General features: G+C 37.7%; 1 pseudogene; it reads left to right on the plus strand.

The window, feature by feature from the left end:
* The first annotated feature begins 17900 nt into the window (after positions 1 to 17900).
* Positions 17901 to 18439, plus strand: LOC118931894 (CDKN2A-interacting protein-like; annotated as a pseudogene).
* The last annotated feature ends 1969 nt before the right edge of the window (positions 18440 to 20408 follow it).

A 20408-nucleotide genomic window follows, 5' to 3' on the forward strand; every position in this document is an offset into this window, starting at 1 on the left:
AATACAATAACAGTAGGGGACATCAACATCGCACTTTTAATAATGGATGGAACATCCAGACAGAAATTCAATAAAGAAACATCTGACTTGGAAAACACCAGATAAAATAGACCTACCAGACATAAACAAAACTCTCTGTCCAATTGGAGAACAAACATTTTTCTCAAGTACACACAGAATATTAAGCAAGATAGATCACATGTTAGGTAACAAAATAATCCTTAATAAACTTAAGAAGATCAAAATCATACCAACCATATTTTCCAACCACAGTGGAATGAAACTAGAAACCAGTAACAATAAGAAAGTGAAAAATTCATAAGTACATGGAAACTAAACAAAATACTATTGAACAACCAGTGTGCCAAAGAGGAAATAAAAAAGGAATTTAAAAAATATCTAGACACAAATGAAAACGAAAACACAACCTCCAAAACTTGTAGGATGCAGGAAAAGCAGTACTGAGAAGGAAGTTTATAGCAATACATGAGTACACTAAAAAAAATAATAAAAAAGAAGAAAGATCTCTGATAAACAACCTACTTTAAGTTAGGAACTAAAAGAAGAACAAATTAAGTCCAAAGTTAGCAGAAGGAAGTAAATAATAGTGATTAGATCAGAAATAAATAGAATTGAAAACAATAGAAAAAAATAAACAAAAGTAAGAGTCAATTTTTTGAAAAGTTGAACTAAATCAACAAACCCTTATCTAGACTAAGAAAAAAAAGAGAAAGGACTCATAGAAAGAACCAGAAGGTAAAGAGGAGACTTTACAACTGATTCCCAATAAATGAAAAGGATCAAAAAGGACTATTATGAACAATTATAGGCCAAAAAATTGGATAACTTAGAAGAAATGGATAAAACCCTAGAAACACACAACCTTCCAAACCAGAATCAAGAAGAAACAGAAAGCCTGCACAGATCAAAAGTAAATAAAGATACTGAATCAGCAACCAAAATCTCCCAAAAAAGAAAATCCCAGGATCAATTGCTCTATGGGTGAATTCTACCAAACATTCAAATAAAACTAATACCAATCTTTCTTAATCTCTTTCAAAAAAACAAAAGAGAGAACACTTCAAATTAATAGGGCCAGAAGCTCCCTGTACAAAGCCAGATGAAAACACCACAAGAATACAGACCATTATCTGGAACATAGAATGCAAAAATCCTGAGTAAAATACTAGCAAACTAAATTCAGTAATACATTAAAAGGATTGTACACCATAACCAAGTGGGATTTGTCCCTGGGATGCAAGGATGGTTCAACATACACTAATTAATAAATGTGATATACCAGATTAACAGAATGAAAGATAACAATTGCATGTTTATCTCAATAGATACAGAAAGAGCATTTGAAAAAATCCAACACCCATTCATGGTGAAAAATCACTTAAAAAATAAGTAGAGAAGGAATTTACCTTGGCACAATAAAGGGCATATATGAAAAGCCCACAGCATAACCTCATAATCAAGGAGGAACACTGAAATATTTTCCTTTAAGACTTGGTACAAGCCCAAAAGACCCACTCCTTCCACTTACTTTCAAAATAGTTTTGGAAGTCCTAGCCAGAACAATTAGAAAAGAAAAACAAATAAAAGACATCCAAATTGGAAAGGAGAAAGTAAAATTATTTCTGTTTAAATGACATGATTGTATATGTAGAAAACCTTAAATAATCAGTAAAAACTGTTAGAACTAATAAATGAATTCAGTAAAATGAAGTATACAAAAGCAACCTACAAAAACCAGTGGTTTTTCTAAACACAAACAACAAACAATCTGAAAAGGAAATAAAGAAAACAATCCTATTGGCAACAGCAGCAAAAAGAATAAAATACTTAGTAATAAACTGACCCGAAGAGGTGAAAGATTTGTGCACTGAAGATTATAATACGTTAATGAAGGAAATTAGAGAAGATGTAGGTAAATGGAAAGACATTGTATGTTCATGGATTGAAAGACTTAACATTGTTAAAATGTCCATACTACCAAATGCCATCTATAAATCAATGCAATCCCTGTGAAAATCCCAATGGCATTCTTTACAGAAATAGAAAAAGCAATCCTACAATTCATATGAACCATAAAAGACCTTGAATAGTCAAAGCAATCTTAATCAAGAAGAACAAGGCTGGAGGCGTCACACTTCCTGATTTAAAAATATATTACAAAGCTACAGCAATCAAAGAATACTGGCATAAAAATAGACATATAGACCAATGGAACAGAATAGAGAGCCCACAAATAAAACCTCACATTTATGGTCAACTGATCTTCTATAAGCCTGTCAAGAACAGAGAACAAGGGAAGGATAATCTCTTCAATAAATGGTATTGAGAAAACTGGATACCCAATGGCAGAAGAATGAAATTGGACCCTTATCTCACACATATAGAAAAATCAAGTCAAAATATATTAAACTCTTAAATGTAATACCTGAAACTGTAAAACTCCTAGAAGAAAACAAAGAAAAGGCTACTTAACATTGGTCTGGGTAATGATTTTCTTGGAAATAACATAAAAAACAAAGGCAACAAAAGCAAACAAGTAATACTGCATCAAACCAAAAAGCATCTACACAGCAAATGAAACAATAAATAGAGTGAAAAAGCAATCTCAGAGTGGTAGAAAATATTTGCAAATCATATATCTGATAAGGGATTAGTATGTAAGAAAATATAAGGAACTCCTGCTACTCAAAAGCAAAAACCAACCATTCAAATAAATAATTCACATTAAAAAATGGGCAGAGGACCCAAATAGACATTTGTCCAAAAAGACAGATGGCCAACAGGTATATGTAAAGGTGCTCACCATCACTAATCATGCAATTCAAAACCACAGTGAGATATTACATCACACTATATATCACAGATAACAAGTGTTGGTAAGCATATAGAGAAGAGGGGATCCTTGTACACTGTTGATGCAAATGTAAATTGGTACAGCTCTTACAGAAAAATGATATGGTACTTCCTCAAAAAATTAGAAGTAGAACTATATGCAATCCAGCAATAATACTTCCAGGCATTTGGCCAAAGAAAATGAAATCAGAATATTGAAGATAGATATAGAGGAAATCGTACCGTTTACAACAACATGGATGGACCTTGAAGGCATTATGTTGAGTGCAGTAAGCCAGACAAGAGAAAGACGAACACTGTATGTTCTCACTTACATGTGGAACCTAAAAAAACTGAATTCATGGAAACAGAAAGTAGAATGGGTTGGAGGGTGGGGGAAATGGGGAGATGTTGGTCATAGGGTACAAACTAACAGTTAAAGATGAATATGTTTGAGGACTTAATGTACATGGTGATTATAGTTGATAATACTGTATTGTATACTTGCAATTTATGAAGAGGGTATATTTTAAGTGCTCTCATCATGAAAAAGAGAAAGAAAGAAAAAGAAGAGAAAAGAAAAGAAGGAGGGAGGGAAGGAAAGAAAAAAGAAAATAGTATCTCTGTGATGTGATGGATATGTTCATTAGCTTCATTGTGGTGATCATTTCACAATGTATACATATGAAAACATCAAGTTGTAAGCTAAACCCTTTAAATAAAAACCCAGAGGGCAAACACTAGACCAAACACTAATAGTCACATCACCCCAAATGTAAAATTGTCCTGATTTCCCTGAAATGCTAACTCTGACCTTAAGCAAAATTTAAGTTTTCTTCATGTGAGTGTGACTTTACAGCTTTCTAGCTAATGAGCTACAAATAGGGTTATGCAATGAAAAGGAATGTAAGTTTCTTGTAACAAATATCAATCAATAGAAAACAATGTACTTGTTCATGTTTTATAAACTGAGTCGTAACTACTAAGAGCTGAACTCCTTACCCATCTTTGGTTTGGAAATCTCCTTGTTCTCCAACAGTTTCTTGTTCAATAAAATAGTGCCATCAAATAAAGCTCTCTGAATTTTCTTTTGATGGCCTTAAATATATATAATGTTTATTTGTCAATTATACCTCAATAGAGCTGGAAAAAAAAAAACAAAAAGAAGGGTAGGAAGGTATTTTCTGATTTATATTCCTGAATCAAGTCCAGCTTCTTCATATGGTTTATATTACTTTACACCTGACAGCTTGGAAAAACTTAGAATATAAGATGCAACAAACATTGGTGAGAATGTAGGAAAATGGAACCTTTACACTTTGTTGGGAGAGTCATTCAGTTGAAACCATTCTGGAGAGTAATCCAAGAGTACTTGGTGAATTGGATCTGTGTACTGTACACCTGTGACAGAACAACCCCACAGCGAGTACACCCAGAGAAATGTACTCACAGGTCACAAAGGGCACATGTGCAAGGATGTTCACTGCAGTATTGTTTGCAATAACCAGAAATCACAGGGAGTAGATAGATAAGTATAGTGGAAGGAGTGTTGAATCAGGCAACTTACTGATTCTGCGTCACTTAAGTTTGGTTTAAACTGGAACTCTTAGGATCGCACTAGAACACCTAAAAAACCTTAGAGGCCTGATTTCTGGAGTCCACGTCAGATCTAACTAGACACTGACAACTTCCCATGTATTTCTCCAAATGGTAAACCTTTATACTATCACTTAAAAAAACAAACAATAATGTAATCAGTGCTTGGGTTTACTTTTCATATTGGTTCTGCATTCTCCGTTCACTTTTATAGTTGTGCCTCTGTATTTTCAGAGCACATCGCTACTACATGTTATACTAACTCCCTTATAAGTATTGCTGTGCTTTAGTCCTTCAGATGGTGCATACTTAAAACTCATCACAGGTGTTATGTCAGCATGTTGCTCTTCTCCTTGCTTGTCTGAAGCTTCTCTACTCCAAGGTTTCTCAGGAAAGGGTCCCTGGAATGATACTCTCCAAGTTGTTGTATGTTCATTAGAGTTTGTCAGTGATTCTTTTTTGTTTTAATGAAGGTGAAATTAACATAACATAAAATTAACCATCTTAAAGTGAACAATTCAGTGGTATTTAGTACATTACCAATGTTGTTTAACCACCCCTTCTATCTAGTTCCAAAGTATTTTCATTACCCCAAGAGGAAATTCTGTGTCCATTAAGCAGTTTCTCCCCATTCCCCTTCTCCTTAGTCCCCAGAAAACACAAATTGGCTTTCTATTTTTTTTAAATTTTTTATTAGGGTATGATTGATATACACTCTTATGAAGGTTTCACATGGAAAAACAATGTGGTTACTACATTTACCCATATTATCAAGTCCCAACCCATACCCAATGCAGTCACTGTCCATCAGTGCAGCAAGATGCCACAGATCTACTATATGCCTTCTCTGTGCAACACTGTTCTTCCTGTGATGCCCCACACCAAGTGTACTAAACATAATACCCCTCAATCCCCTTCTCCCTTCCTCCCCGTGCACCCTCCCACACCCCTCCCCTTTGGTAACCACTAGTTCATTCTTGGAGTCTCTGAGTCTGCTGCCATTTTGTTCCTTCAGTTTTGCTTCTTTGTTATACTCCACAAATGAGGGAAATTATTTGGCATTTGTCTTTCTCCGCTTGGCTTATTTCACTGAGCATAATGTCCTCCAGCTCCATCCATGTTGTTGCAAATGGTAGGATTTGTTTCTTTCTCATGGCCGAATAGTATTTCATTGTGTATATGTACCACATCTTCTTTATTCATTCATCTACTGATGGACACTTAGGTTGCTTCCATACCTTGGTTATTGTAAAAAGTGCTGCAATAAACATAGGGGTGCATATGTCTTTTTGAATCTGAGAAGTTGTATTCTTTGGGTAAATTCCAAGGAGTGGGATTCCCGGGTCAAATGGTATTGCTATTTTTAGTTTTTTGCGGAACCTGCATATTGCTTTCCACAATGATTGAACTAGCTTACACTGACACCAGCAGTGTAGGAAGGTTCCCCTTTCTCCGCATCCTTGCCAGCAATTGTTGTTCTTAGTCTTTTCAATGCTGGCCATCCTTACCGGTGTGAGGTGATATCTCATTGTGCTTTTAATTTGCATTTCCCTGATGATTAGTGATGAGGAGCATTTTTCATGTGTCTGTTGGCCATCTGAATTTCTTCTTTGGAGAACTGTCTCTTCATATTCTCTGCCCATTTTTTAATAGGGTTATTTGCTTTTTGGGTGTTGAGGTGTGTAAGTTCTTTATATATTTTGGATGTTAACCCCTTGTCAGATATGTCATTTATAAATATATTCTCCCATACTGTAGGATGCCTTTTTGTTCTGTTGATGATGTCCTTTGCCGTACAGAAACTTTTAGTTTGATGTAGTCCCATGAGTTCATTTTTGCTTTTGTTTCCCTTGCTCGAGGAGATGCATTCAGGAAGAAGTTGCTCATGCTTATATTGAGGAGATGCTTGCCTATGTTGTCTTCTAAGTTTTATGGTTTCATGACTTACATTAAAGTCTTTGATCCATTTCGAGTTTACTTTTGTGTATGGGTTTAAACAAGAATCCAGTTTCATTCTCTTGCATGTAGCTGTCCAGTTTTGCCAACACCGGCTGTTGAAGAGGCTGTCATTTCCCCATTGTATATCTATGGCTCCTTTATCTTATACTAATTGACCACATATGGTTGGGTTTATAACAGGGCTCTCTAGTCTGTTCCATTGGTCTATGGGTCTGTTCTTGTGCCAGTACCAAATTGTCTTGATTACTGTGGCTTTGTAGTAGAGCTTGAAGTTGGGGAACGTAATACCCCCAGATTTATTCTTCTTTCTCAGAATTGCTTTGGCTATTTGAGGTCTTTTGTGGGTCCTTATGAATTTTAGAATGATTTTCTCTAGTTCATTGAAGAATGCTGTTGGTATTTTGATAGGAATTGCATTGAATCTGTAGATTGCTTTAGGCAGGATGGCCATTTTGACAATATTAATTCTTCCTATCCATGAGCACGGGATGTCTTTCCATTTATTGGTATCTTCTTTAATTTCTCTTAAGAGTGTCTTGTAGTTTTCAGAGTATAGGTCTTTCACCTCCTTGGTTAGGTTTATTCCTAGGTATTTTATTCTTTTTGATGGAATTGTTTGCCTGATTTCTCTCTCTGCTAGTTCATTGTTAGTGTATAGGAATGCAACAGATTTCTGTTATTAATTTTGTATCCTGCCACTTTGCTGAATTCAGATATTAGATCTATTAGTTTTGGAGTGGATTCTTTATGGTTTTTTTTATGTACAATATCATGTCATCTGCAAACAGGGACAGTTTAACTCCTTCCTTGCCAATCTGGATGCCTTATATTTCTTTGTGTTGTCTTGTCTGATTGCAGTGGCTAGGACCTCCAGTACTATGTTGAGTAAAAGTGGGGAGAGTGGGCATCCTTATCTTGTTCCTGATCTTAAAGGAAAAGCTTTCAGCTTCTTGCTGTTAGGTATAATGTTGGCTGTGGGTTTGTCATATATGGCCTTTATTATGTTGAGGTACTTGCCCTCTATACCCATTTTGTTGAGAGTTTTTATCATGAATGGATGTTGAATTTTGTCAAATGTTTTTTCAGCATCTATGGAGATGATCATGTGGTTTTTATCCTTCTTTTTGTTGATGTGGTGGATGATGTTGATGGATTTTTGAATGTTGTACCATACTTGCATCCCTGTAGTAAATCCTACTTGATCATGATGGATGATCTTTTTGGTGTATTTTTGAACTCAGTTCGCTAATATTCTGTTGAGTATTTTTGCATCTATGTTCATCAGGGATATTGTTCTGTAATTTTCTTTTTTTGTGGTGTCTTTGCTTGGTTTTGATATTAGAGTGATGCTGGCCTCATATAATGAGTTTGGAAGTATTCCCACTTCTTCTACTGTTTGGAAAACTTTAAGGAGGATGGGTATTAGGTCTTCACTAAATGTTTGATAAAATTCAGCAGTGAAGCCATCTGGTCCAGGAGTTTTGTTCTTAGGTAAGTTTTTGATTACCAGTTCAGTTTCATTGCTGGTAATTGGTCTGTTCAGATTCTCTGCTACTTCCTTGGTCAGCCTTGGAAGGTTGTATTTTTCTAGAAAGTTGTCCATTTCTTCTAGGTTATCCAGTTTGTTAGCATATAACTTTTCATAGTATTCTCTAATAATTCTTTGTATTTTTGTGGTGTCTGTGGTGATTTTTCCTTTTCATTTCTGATTCTGTTTATGTGTGTGTACTCTCTTTTTTTCTTGATTAGTATGGCTAGGGGTTTATCTATTTTGTTTATTTTCTCAAAGATCCAGCTCTTGCTTTCATTGATTCTTTCTATTGTTTTATTCTTCTCAGTTTTGTTTATTTCTGTTCTAATCTTTATTATGTCCCTCCTTCTACTGACTTTGGACCTAATTTGTTCTTCTTTTTCTAGTTTCATTAATTCTGAATTTAGGCTGCCTGTATGGGATTGTTCTTTCCTGAGGTAGGTCTGTATTGCAATATACTGTCCTCTTAACATGGCCCTGGCTGTGTCCCACAGATTTTGCAGTGTTGAATTATTGTTGTCATTTGTCTCCATATATTGCTTGATCTCTGTTTTTATTTGGTCATTGATCCATTGGTTATGTAGGTGCATGTTGTGAAGCTCCATGTGTTTGTGGGATTTTTCATTTTCTTTGCGTAACTTATTTCTAGTTTTATACCTTTGTGGTCTGAGAAACTGGTTCGTACAATTTCAATATTTTTGAATTTACTGAGGCTCTTTTTGTGGCCTAGTATATGATCTATTCTTGAAAATGTTCCAGGTGCCCTTGAGAATAAAGTGTATTCTGCTGCTTTTGGGTGTAGAGTTCTGTAGATGTCTGTTAGGTCCATCTGTTCTAATGTGTTGTTCAGTGCCTCTGTCTCCTTACTTATTTTTCATGTGGTTGATCTGTCCTTTGGAGTGAGTGGAGTATTAAGTCTCCTATAATGAATGCATTGCCTTGTATTTCCCCTTTTAATTCAGTTAGTATTTGTTTCACATATGTAAGTGCTCCTGTGTTGGGAGCACAGATATTTATAATGGTTATATCTTCTTGTTGGATTGACTGCTTTTTCATTATGTAATGTCCTTCTTTGTCTCTTGTAACTTTCTTTGTTTTGAAGTCTATTTTGTCTGATACAAGTACTGCAACTCCTGCTTTTTTCTCTCTATTAGTTGCATGAAATATCTTTTTCCATCCCTTCACTTTTAGTCTGTGTATGTCTTTTGGTTTATAGTGAGTCTCTTGTAGGCAGCATATAGATGGGTCTTGTTTTTTTATCCATTCAGTGACTCTATGTCTTTCTGTTGGTGCATTCAGTCCATTTACATTTAGGGTGATTATCGATAGGTATGTACTTATTGCCATCACAGACTTTAGATTCTTGGTTACCAAAGGTTCAAGGTTAACTTCCTTACTATCTAAGAGTCTAACTTTACTCACTTAATATGCTATTACAAACACAATCTAAAGTTTCTTTTCTTTTTCTCCTCCTTTTTCTTCCTCCTCCATTCTTTATATATTAGGTATCACATTCTGTACTCTATCTCTCGACTGACTTTGCGGATAGTTAATTTAATTTTGCATTTGCTTAGTAGTTAGCTGTTCTACTCTCTTTACTGTGTTTTTATTTCCTCTGGTGACAGCTATTAAACCTTAGGAACACTTCCATCTATAGCAGTCCCTCCAAAATAGATTGTAGAGATGGTTTGTGGGAGGTAAATTCTCTCTACTTTTGCTTATCTGGAAATTGTTTAATCCCCCCTTCAAATTTAAATGATAATCTTGCTGGATAAAGTAATCTTGTTTCCAGGCCCTTCTGTTTCATTGCATTAAATACATCATGCCACTCCCTTCTGGCCTGTAAGGTTTCTGCTGAGAAGTCTGATATTAGCCTGATGGACTTTCCTTTTTATGTGATCTTATTTCTCTCTCTAGCTGCTTTTAATGGTCTGTCCTCATCCTTGATCTTTGCCATTTTAATTACTGTATATCTTGGTGTTGTCTTCCTTCCTTCATGTTGGGAGATCTGTGGATATCCATGGCCTGAGAGACTATCTCTTTCCCCAGACTGGGGAAGTTTTCAGCAATTACCTCCTCAAAGACACTTTCTATCCCTTTCTCTCTGTCTTCTTCTTCTGGTATCCCTATAATGTGAATATTGTTCTGTTTGGATTGGTCACACAGTTCTCTCAATATTCTTTCATTCTTAGAGATCCTTTTTTCTCTCTGTTCCTCAGCTTCTTTGTATTCCTCTTCCCTGGTTTCTATTTCATTTATCGTCTCCTCCACCATATCCAATCTGCTTTTAATACCCTCCATTGTGCTCTTCAATGACTTGATCTCCGACTGGAATTCATTCCTGAGTTCTTGAATATCTTTCCGTACCTCCATTAGCATGTTAATGATTTTTATTTTGAACTCCCTTTCAGGAAGAGTCATGAGGTCCATCTCATCTTTCTCAGGGGTTATATTAATTTTACTCTGTACCAGGTTCCTGTGGCATTTCATATTTGTGTATGGCACCCTCTAGTGTCCAGAAGCTCTACTCTCTGGAGCTGCTCAGTCCCTGAAGCAATGTCGGGGGGTCACAGGGGAGTGGTATTGGTGCCTGGGGGGAGGAAAGAGCTGATTCCTGCTTCCTGGCTGCTATGCCTATCTTCACTGCCTGAACCAGTGGGCCGAGCACAGATGTTTAAGCTTTTGTCCCAGAGCAGCTGGATCTGGATTCCTGCTTTCTACAGTGGCTGGAATCTCAGTCTCTCCAGGAATTCTGCCTGTCTTAGCTTTCCAACCCCATAATCACAAGAGTATCATGAAAGTACCATGAAAGGTAGGTTTGTGCTCCCAGAGCAGATCTCTGGAGTTAGGTATTCAGTGGTCTCAGGCTTACACTCCCTCCCCTGCTCCATTTCTCTTGCTCCTGCTGGTAAGCTGGGGTGGGGGAAGGGCTCGGGTCCCACTGGGCCACAGCTTTGGTACATTACTCTGTTCCTTGGGGTCTGCTCTTTTCTCCAGGTATATGCAGTCTGGTGCCATCCTCTTTCCTGTTGCTCTCTCAGTGTTAGTTGTATTAATTATATTTTCATATTATATGCGGTTTTAGGAGGAAGCCTCTGTCTCACCTCTCATGCCACCATCTTTAATCCTCTGTCGGCTTTCTATTTTTATGGATTTCCCTATTGTGGATAGTTCAGATACATGGAATCATATAATATGTGGTTTTCTGTGCCTGGCTTCCTTCACTTAGCATAATGTTTTAGGGTCATCCATATTGTAGCATGTAGCAGTACTCCATTCATTCTTATGACTCAATAGTATCTGACTGAATATATTTTGTTGATCCACTCATCTATTGATGGGTCTATTGTTCCTATTTTTTTAACTGAAATAACATATCTTGTAATCACAGGAGGGAGGGATGAGTCAGGGCAGATTTTCTAGCTCCTGAGTTCTAGAGTTCCTCTTCTGATCTTGTCAGGAAGTGATCACAAACATGACCTCAACTTCTGAGATTTGCTCTTTCTGCTTCCTTCCCCAAATTTTGTTTGGATCTTCTTACATTTTCCCTGCACTAGTTTCCCATTACTGCTATAACAAATAAACAAAAATTCAGTGGCTTAAAATAATAGAAATGTATTATTTTATAGTTTGGAGACCCGAAGTCTAAAATGAGTCTTATTGGGCTAGAAAGCATGGAGCTAGCAGGGTCATGTGCTCTGTGGGGGCTCCAGAGAATTTGTTTCCTTGCCTTTTCTAGCATCTAGAGCTGTATTCCTTGCCTTCCTTGACTCATGACACCTTCATCTTCAAAGCCAGAGGCAGAGCATCTCCTCTCTGACTCTGCTTTCATCACAAGGCCTTCTTCTCACATGGTCCAATCTCCCTCTGTTCCCTCTTTTAAAGACACTCAAGATTGCATTTAGGGACCACTGGATAAGCCAGGATAATCTCTCACACCCACAAAGTTTCCTTTGGCTTATAAAACATTTACAGATTCCTTTCCAGGCATTAGGACCTGAATATCTTTGGGGAACATTATTCAGCCTATCACATGCCCCCACCCTCTCCTTTCCACTTGGATGCTATTCTCAGCTTATTCTTTTCAGTGCTGGTATTTGTCTTTGAAAGGAGCTTTATTTTATTAATTTTAAGAATTAAAGGGCCCAGCCTGTTCAGCAATGGTGACCTTATTATGAAACACTCCCCTTATATTTATCCAATTTGAATCTTGAAGAATCCCACCCAATTCCTGATGACTTTCTCAGATCATCCCATTTTACTTTCCAGTGCATCCCTGATGGTGATTTGGGGGATTTTTTCTGTTCTCAGAGCCATCAGAAACCTGGTTGTCTTACTCTGCTGCATCCTACACAGACATGGATACCATGTAGTTGATTTGCCTATGGACAGAATTACCCACCCCTCCATATGTTGGATATCTTGTCACCTAGTTTTGTTGTTATAGATGTTTTTGTTTTGCTATGCAAGTTATTCTGCCTGTTTTAAGGAGAGGATTTAGGGAGACTAAAAAATTACACTATCATTGTCCTCTCCCCAGAATGCCTCAATTAAGTATTATTATTCTAATGGAAATTTGGTCCGAGTAACTCCAAGTAGAAGATCTATGATATACCACAGCAATTGTCCACCATCACCACCACCACCCATGATCAAAGGCATCTCCTCCAAAGATATGATCATTTGCTTTGATTTTTTGTAAAATCCTCCTACCCTTCAGTTTGAATTCTTTCAGCAATGCAAACTCACTAAATTAGAAGGAAAATTCCTTTTCTAAAATATGAGGCAAGTATACTGAGATGTTGACTCATTTTAGTGAGTCATTGTTGATTGCAATAATTTAAAAAAATCCATGGGTATAATCTGCCAATGGATTCTTTTTCCTTTCTAAAAGATGTTTGAGACACTTTGCTTTCTTGCAAAGTTAAACATCTGCAATAATAGTGGTCTTAATTCCTAGGTCTTATTTGAAGTGCATTTATTTTTTTCTCACCAAACATTTTCAAACTTCTTAATATCCATTTCCCCTGAGGGTTCCAGTACTGACTGTAGTGACATAGTGTCCAGTTTCTCTAAGAAGTGGTCATTTCCAGGCTTAAGACAGAGTATTTATATCTTCTGCCTATTATGATGAAGCTGTAAGACCAAAAAAATCTCTTGTTAGATTTCTCCCCTATATGGGCGACTACATTATGTATCATCCAGCTCTGTTCCCAGTTTTGGGTTGTTATGAATAAGTCTGCTACAAATATTACTGTATATGTTTGTGGAAATGCACATTCATTTCTCTTAAGTACCTGAGAGTGGGATTGGTGTGTTTATGAAAATATAGTCTACTAATAGTTTTGGTGCATTTTTGAAAATCTAGTATGTTCATCTTTATGTTTTAATTGGATCATTTAGCTTTCTAATTAATTATTGTGGTTGCATTTAAGTCTACCATTGCTATTTGTTTTCTGTTTGTCCCATGTGTTGTTTGCTTCTCTGTTTGTTTGTTTTTCCTGCCTCCTTTTGGGTTAGTCAAGTCTGGTTTTGCTGTTGTTATTGTTTAGTATACCTTTTTATTTACACTTTCGTTATATAATTCTCTGAGTTATTTCTATAATTGTTTAAGAGATTATATGTCCACCTTAAATAATATCAAACTACTTCACAATGTAAGAAACTTATAATTGAATAATTCAATTTACCTTCCTCTCACTCTTTATCTTGTACTGTCACATATAATAAACCCTACAGTACATTGTATGTTATAAGCCCCACAATATATTGATACAGTGTTACTATTTTTGCTTAAAAAAATTCTTTCTAGGAATTAACAAATGTGTGATGCATTAAGTATTTTTTAAGTATTAAAGATTTTTTAAATGTTTATGTACATATTTACTTTCTGATAGTCTTCATTCCTTCCTGCAGATTTGAGCTTCCATTTGGTATCATTTCTCTGCAAACCTAAAGAACTTCCTCTAGTCTTTCTTATAGTATCGGTTGGGGGTAAATTCTTTAACGTTTTGTTTGTACAGGTATCTACTTTAAGGTTTAAGGGACATTTTCACTGATAATCTTAGGTTCACAGATTTTTTTTTTTTAGTTTTGGTATTTTGAAGATAATGTTCCATTGTCTTTTGCTTCCATTCCTTCTGATGAGGAGTCAGCCAAAATTCTTGCCATTATCCCTCTGTTTAAGATTCTGGATCTGTGAATTGCTCTTGTTTTTTCCTCATCTAATTTGGAAAATTCTTGGCTATTATCTCTTTAAGTATATTCTGCCCCATTGTTTTTCTCTTCCTCTTGGACTCTAGTTACACATATGTTAGATGATTTATGACCCACAGGTCACAGAGGCTTTGTTCAGTTTTTCTACTTACTTTTCTCATTACATTTCAGTTTAGATTATTTGTATTCATATTAACTGATCTTTCCTCTTCCTGTCAAGTCTACTATTAAGCCCAACTAATGAAAATCTTCACTCTAGTATTGTATTTTTTAGTCCTAGCATTTCTATTTGCAGCTTTTCTATAGTTTCAGTTTCTGAGATGAAATTCCCTACCTGCATGATGTCCATCTTTTCTACCCAATCCTTTAACATATACACTAGCATTATTTTAAAGTCCTTGTCTGCTAATCTGCTAATTCTGACATCCTGCCTGTCTGTAAGTCTGCCTCTATTGAAGTTAAACTTCCCTGCTCCTTTCTGTTAGTTATAATTACAGCAGCCTTTGCAAACTAATCCACTGCCTATCTGTTTCTCAACTGACTCAGACTCTGGAAAGAGAAAAATATGCTATATATTAAGTGCCCTAAAATCCCTCAATTATCTAGTAAGTAAAAGTGTTCAATAAATTTTTATAGAATGAGAACTTTAACATCTTAGAAGTCTAAAAATACAAATTGCTTTTCCAATATTTGTTCTGAATTTGTTTGCTCAACAGTATAATATCTTGAGTGGAGTTTAGATTGTCACTAACATTATCTGTAACTGCTTCTGTGATTGACAGTGATGGCCACCCTCCTGACACAGGTCTTGAAGAATTGCTCTGGAAGATGGGTGGCTCTACTTAACATAGATCTAATTTCACATAACCTTTGTATTTCAATACAGAGGCAAACTAATCTAGTAGTTAAAACCACAGCTCTGAAATTGTACTTCTTTGGTTTTGGTTTTTGAAATCTTACTTCTTTGGTTCTCCTATCTCTAGAATTGAGTGACCTAGGCAAATTACTTAATGTTTTGATGTTTTAATTTCTCTATTGAAAAGTGAGATGACATTAGGGCTTTGATGCGGATTTAATGAGGTAAAATATGTGAAGCACTTAGGATATGAATGGTACATGATAAATAATAAATGTCAGCTGTTGGGCTTTTGAGGGGTTCAGTAAGTGGTGGCATCTGTCTTTCCTGCCCATATTTGAATCATTTCAAAATAAAACAATAGAGTCAGAAGATGAAATAAGCTAGGTTGGAGAATTTAACTTATGTGAGAGTTATAAGATCCTGAAGTCTTTACTCCAGTGGCTCTCAGAATGTGGTCCTTGGACCAGGATCATTGGCTTTACCTGGAAACTTGTTAGAAATGCAAATTCTTGGGCTCCTCCAGATCTTCTGGATCAGAAACTGGGGTGTGGGACCCAACAATTTGCTTTTAGAAGCCCTGCAAGTTTGAGAGTGTTTTCCATTCCAGTCTACAGCTCAGGAAAACTCAGTACAGAGAAAGACTGTCATATCAGAATCCCTTACACATGGTCCAGATGGAGGAGAGAGAGAAGCGGGGAAAGGAACGTTTAAGTAGATCATGGCCCAGAATGTCCCCAAACTGATGAAAGATGTCAAGAAAGAATAGGTGGTAATGAGTAGAGACAGTCCTTTGAGGAATTTTTCTATAAAGGGAGCAAAGAAATGGGATGGTTGGTTGAAGGCATGTGGAGTCAATATAAAGGTTATGAGGGATTGGCCAGGTAATTTCTTCATTGATTCATCTAGCTATCACCTAAAGATGACTCCTGGGGAAATACTTCTCATAATTTAGAATTTTGGACAGTGCAGTTTTGGCAATAGCTTCATCAAAGCAAATATACATTTGAGTTTAGGATTGAAAAAGTTCCAAAAAACTAAACTTGTTGAAGGCCAGAGACTTTACATACACTCATTTTTTAAGATTTACAGATTTGTGAATTAGGTGTTATTATCTCCATTTTATAGGGATTAAGTAACAGGCCCTAAAGTGAGAGCAGGAATTTTAAACCAGGCATTCTGATTTCTCATGCAGTTATTTTTACATACGCCAGGTCTCCTCCTATAAAAATATATACAGAGTTTAGAAGATTCTTAAATCAAGATTTGATGTTTAAAGAATCTGTTTTCAATTTGGCAGAGGGCATATAAATACTGAGACACACTATTTCCATTCACTGGGAGGATGAACGAAGGTCAGAAGAAACACATTATGATTATATAATTACGAAAGCTTAGATATCAACTGTCATGTTCAGTGACATTAGCATGACTGCCCAAGCCTCATCTCTGTCACTTTTTCCTTCAGTAAATCCAGATAGAATCAAAGGATTTATTGGACTGGATAAAGGGTGTTTTTTAAAAAATCTGTGGAAAGAGGGATTCCTATTAGATTGTTTGGGGCCTAGAGAGATTGTTTCATTAATGACTTATCTGTATATTATTTGTAGGAGAAATCTACAGAAGCAGCTACCACCATGATAAAACTCTCTTGGAAGGATGAGTCAGCTGGACCTCCACTCTCTTACCATGACTCTTTGCGGGGAAAGCTGAGAGGGCTGCTCATAGAGAGAAGCCTCTCAAAAACAGACTTGGTGGGAGGTGAACCAGTTTAGTGAAAATTATATTAGAGTAGGGCTAACATGGGATCCCAGCATTTCACTGAGCAATACAACTATGCCTCCTTTGAAGAAATCTTATTCAGAGATTTAATACTACTTCGCTGCTTGTATGAGCAAGGGTCCATTTCCTCCTCGACCATGTCCAGGGGCCTCCAAAAAGGTATGTTAACTGCAAGACCCTAGGAAAGGAGAGAAAAGACAAATTATCACCCTCTCTTTGTCGCCAACCCTATCCTCTTACTACATTTGAAAGATTGGATGGGTGGGTATGGCTGATGGGAAGAAAAGTTAGGGCCAAGATTTTCAAATTAGGCTCGTTTTGAAGTTTGCAACTGGTGGGAGTAGGAAAGAAAACACAAAGCACTCTGTCCTTGACTGTGTTTCAAAGCTGGACCTAGTTCTTGTGATCTGCCCATAGCTCAGCTACTCAGCCAAGGCTGGGGAGAAAGGGTAACGTCGGGGTAAATAGTGTCAAGGGCCCTGGTTTTGAGTCTGACACTAATTAGCTGGGAGTTCTTGGGCACATTAATTGAATGAATAAATGGTTGTTTTTCATTCTTCAGCCCTCTGCCTCCCACACTCCCCTCAGCAAACAAGTTTGCAGTGAAGAGGCACTTTGGCTTGGATTCTGGCAGTACCAATCCTATGGCACAAAAGTGGAACCAAGGGACATGCCAGATGAGATGGAATCAGTGGATTGTAAGTAAATGAGGAGGTAGGAAGTGGACAAGAGTTTGTAGTAATTCTAAAGTCCATAGGCAACACGTAGAAAAAGTTACTACCTGGGCATGTTTGAAATACTGAAAATGGCCAATACAGAGATTTTCCCCGGAGAGTGGAGAACGTTGGAGAACAGAATTCTGGTCTGTAGAAATACAGGATTTCTCTATTTAATGACTTAGAGTTTAAATGTTTATCTGATACTTGAAAGCAATGAAAGAAAACGCACAGTCTTGAGTGGGCGGTTCAGCTGCTCCGGACGCTGTTGTTTGGCGTTAGGGCCTCGCCAGGGGCGTTCTTGACCGGCCGCCGGGGAAGGTCTCGGTGACAGGGCCCGCGCCCCCGCCTTTTCCCCGGGGCAGCGGCCTCGGCGGCCTGCAGCCCCAACATGGCGCAGGAGGTGTCGGAGTACCCGAGCCAGAACCCGTGGGGGGCCGCCTGGCTGGAGGCGCTGCGCTGCGAATGCGAGACCGACAAACACTGACGCCACCGCCGGGCGTTCCTGCTCCGCAACGCCAGAGACCTGGCGCCAGCCTGCGGCGCTGCCTGGACGGACGCGGGGGAAGCTGCAGACGCCGACGCCGCGGAAGCTGCGGACGCCGAGGGCGGGAGCCACAGTCGGGAGCTGCAGCAGCTCGTCTCCTTTTCCAAGGCCTGGGCAAACGACGTCTTCCCTCGGGTGTCGGTACCCTCAAAAAGTTATGGATAAAATACTTAGTATGGCTGAAGGCATCAAAGTGACAGATGCTCCAGTCCATACAAGAGACGAACTGGTTGCCAAGAAGAGGTAGAATAGCCAGTGAAGAAGAGAGTCATAGACGGAAAAAACAATTCTGCAGTTGAGCAAGATCATGCAAAAACTTATGCCAAAACAGAACGTGCGTCTGCTCAGCAGGAAAACAGCTCGACATGTACTAAGTCATCTACCAAATCAGAGAGTAATGGGAACTCCACTAGGAGCTCTGGCACCTTGGGTCAGAATAGCTCTACAGCTGATGGAGATCAGTTTGTTTCCAGCCAAAGCAGCAGCAGCGTTTCCTCTCAGGTGCCAACGGCGGGGTCTGACTCGGAAGGTCCAGATAGACATGGTGCAGCAACATTTGTTTCCTTGTTGAAATCTGGTGTGAATAGTCCTGCGACCCAGTCCACTGATTCCAGGCAACCAAGTGGATCACCTAAAAAGAGTGCTTTGGAAGGCTCTTCAGTCGCAGTCTCTCAGAGTATCTCGGAAATTCTGCATGTTATACAGAACACTTAGGCCTGAAACAGGGCTGGTCGAAGCCTGTTGTTCCTTAGGTATACAAAGACATCTATTTACTGAGAATAGCTTAAAGTAGAGGTAGGATAGTAGAATAGAATCAAAGGAGTAAAGATTAGGGGTTAAGAGCACAGTCTAAAACTCCCTGGGTTCAAATCCCAGTTTTGCCAATAACTCAATCTGCAGATATCTCTCGAGTTAAATAATAAATTTTCAGAAGAAACAGTCCTCTTAGAGTAATTTTTAGGCTCATTTTCTGAGAAGTAAATAACATTGTGTTCAGTATGAGGTATCTCATACTTTTTGAACCATTATAAACTTTTATAAAATCTACTATTTCCTGAATCATTCTATTTGCTTTAAAGTTTTGTTTTAAAATTAGAGAAATGTTTAGCGCCAGGAATGTGTTCTGGTATATACATTTTAGTGAAAGTTTACCAACTGGCATATTTTGGACAACAGCATCATTGTATGATGGCTACAATTTCAGTTACAGTGAGAACAAATGGAAGTATTTAAAGAATATATGTCTGAGGCTTGAGAAAGACCAGAAACTGTCCACTTCTGTTAAATAACTTGTATCCCAACTTAAAATCAAAGAACAAGAAAGCAGTCAAAGATACATTTGCACAGGGCCTTTGATGAGGCTACGAAAATTATAATAAAGGGAACCCTCATTGACATGGGGTTGGAAGGCCAGCAGGGGGAGCTCTGGGACCCAAAACATGTTTGTCAATAGCAGATAAAACCAGAGGAGAAAGACCTTGCAAGTCCATACTGCTTTAGCTACTACTTTATTAACCAGCAGTAAGAGTTTCCTCCTCCCCCAGCAACAGCCCAGTCAATGAGAGACTGTCACAACTCAGCCAGTGAGAAGCCACACTACATGGGACTCCCATTTACTCCAGAGGACTTTTTGCTTAGAACAGCCCTCCCAATTGGTCCTTTCCTCCATAAAAGATCACTCCTCTCCTTTGTTTTCCAGACTTGCCTATGGTTTGGTTTAGCTTCTCCTGTCCCGAATTGCAATTCTCTGCTATTCCCAAATAAACCAATTTTTGAGGTAAAATAAACATGTTTTATTTTTAAGGTTAAAAAGACTATAGTAATTGAAACTGACTAGTAAACCTGGAAATAGAAGTTAGCAATTTCTACTTCCTCTAGCCCTCAGTGACCCTCAATCCAGACATCAGACTGTAGCATCTTGAGACAGATGCTAAACTTGTCCACATTTTGTATGTATTATTCATATTGGAGTGAGTGAAGATTTTTGTGCTTATGGCTGTCTCCCTTGCATCATTTCTGTCTCACCTCCTCAAAGGCCTTCTCTGGCAGCTCATATTTCATCCCTACATCACTATCAATTTTAAGTCAATCCTGCCCCATTGCCTTATTGCTACTTGAAATGATCTTTTGTGTATTTATTTCCTGCTTTACTCCAAGAATGTAATCTCCCCAAGGACAAGGTTGTACCCACCTTGTTCACTGCTATGTCCCCAATGCCTAGAGAAGTATCTGCCTGTCACATACCAAATTTATTGAGCAAATTGACTAATTATGAGGGGTCAAAGGATAATCAGCTAAATTAACACATGGGAGGCTGAGTCTCAAAGTTTCATTGAAATATTTGCATTAAAA

This window comes from Manis pentadactyla, chromosome 3 (assembly GCF_030020395.1).
Source record: "Manis pentadactyla isolate mManPen7 chromosome 3, mManPen7.hap1, whole genome shotgun sequence".
NCBI lineage: Eukaryota > Metazoa > Chordata > Mammalia > Pholidota > Manidae > Manis > Manis pentadactyla.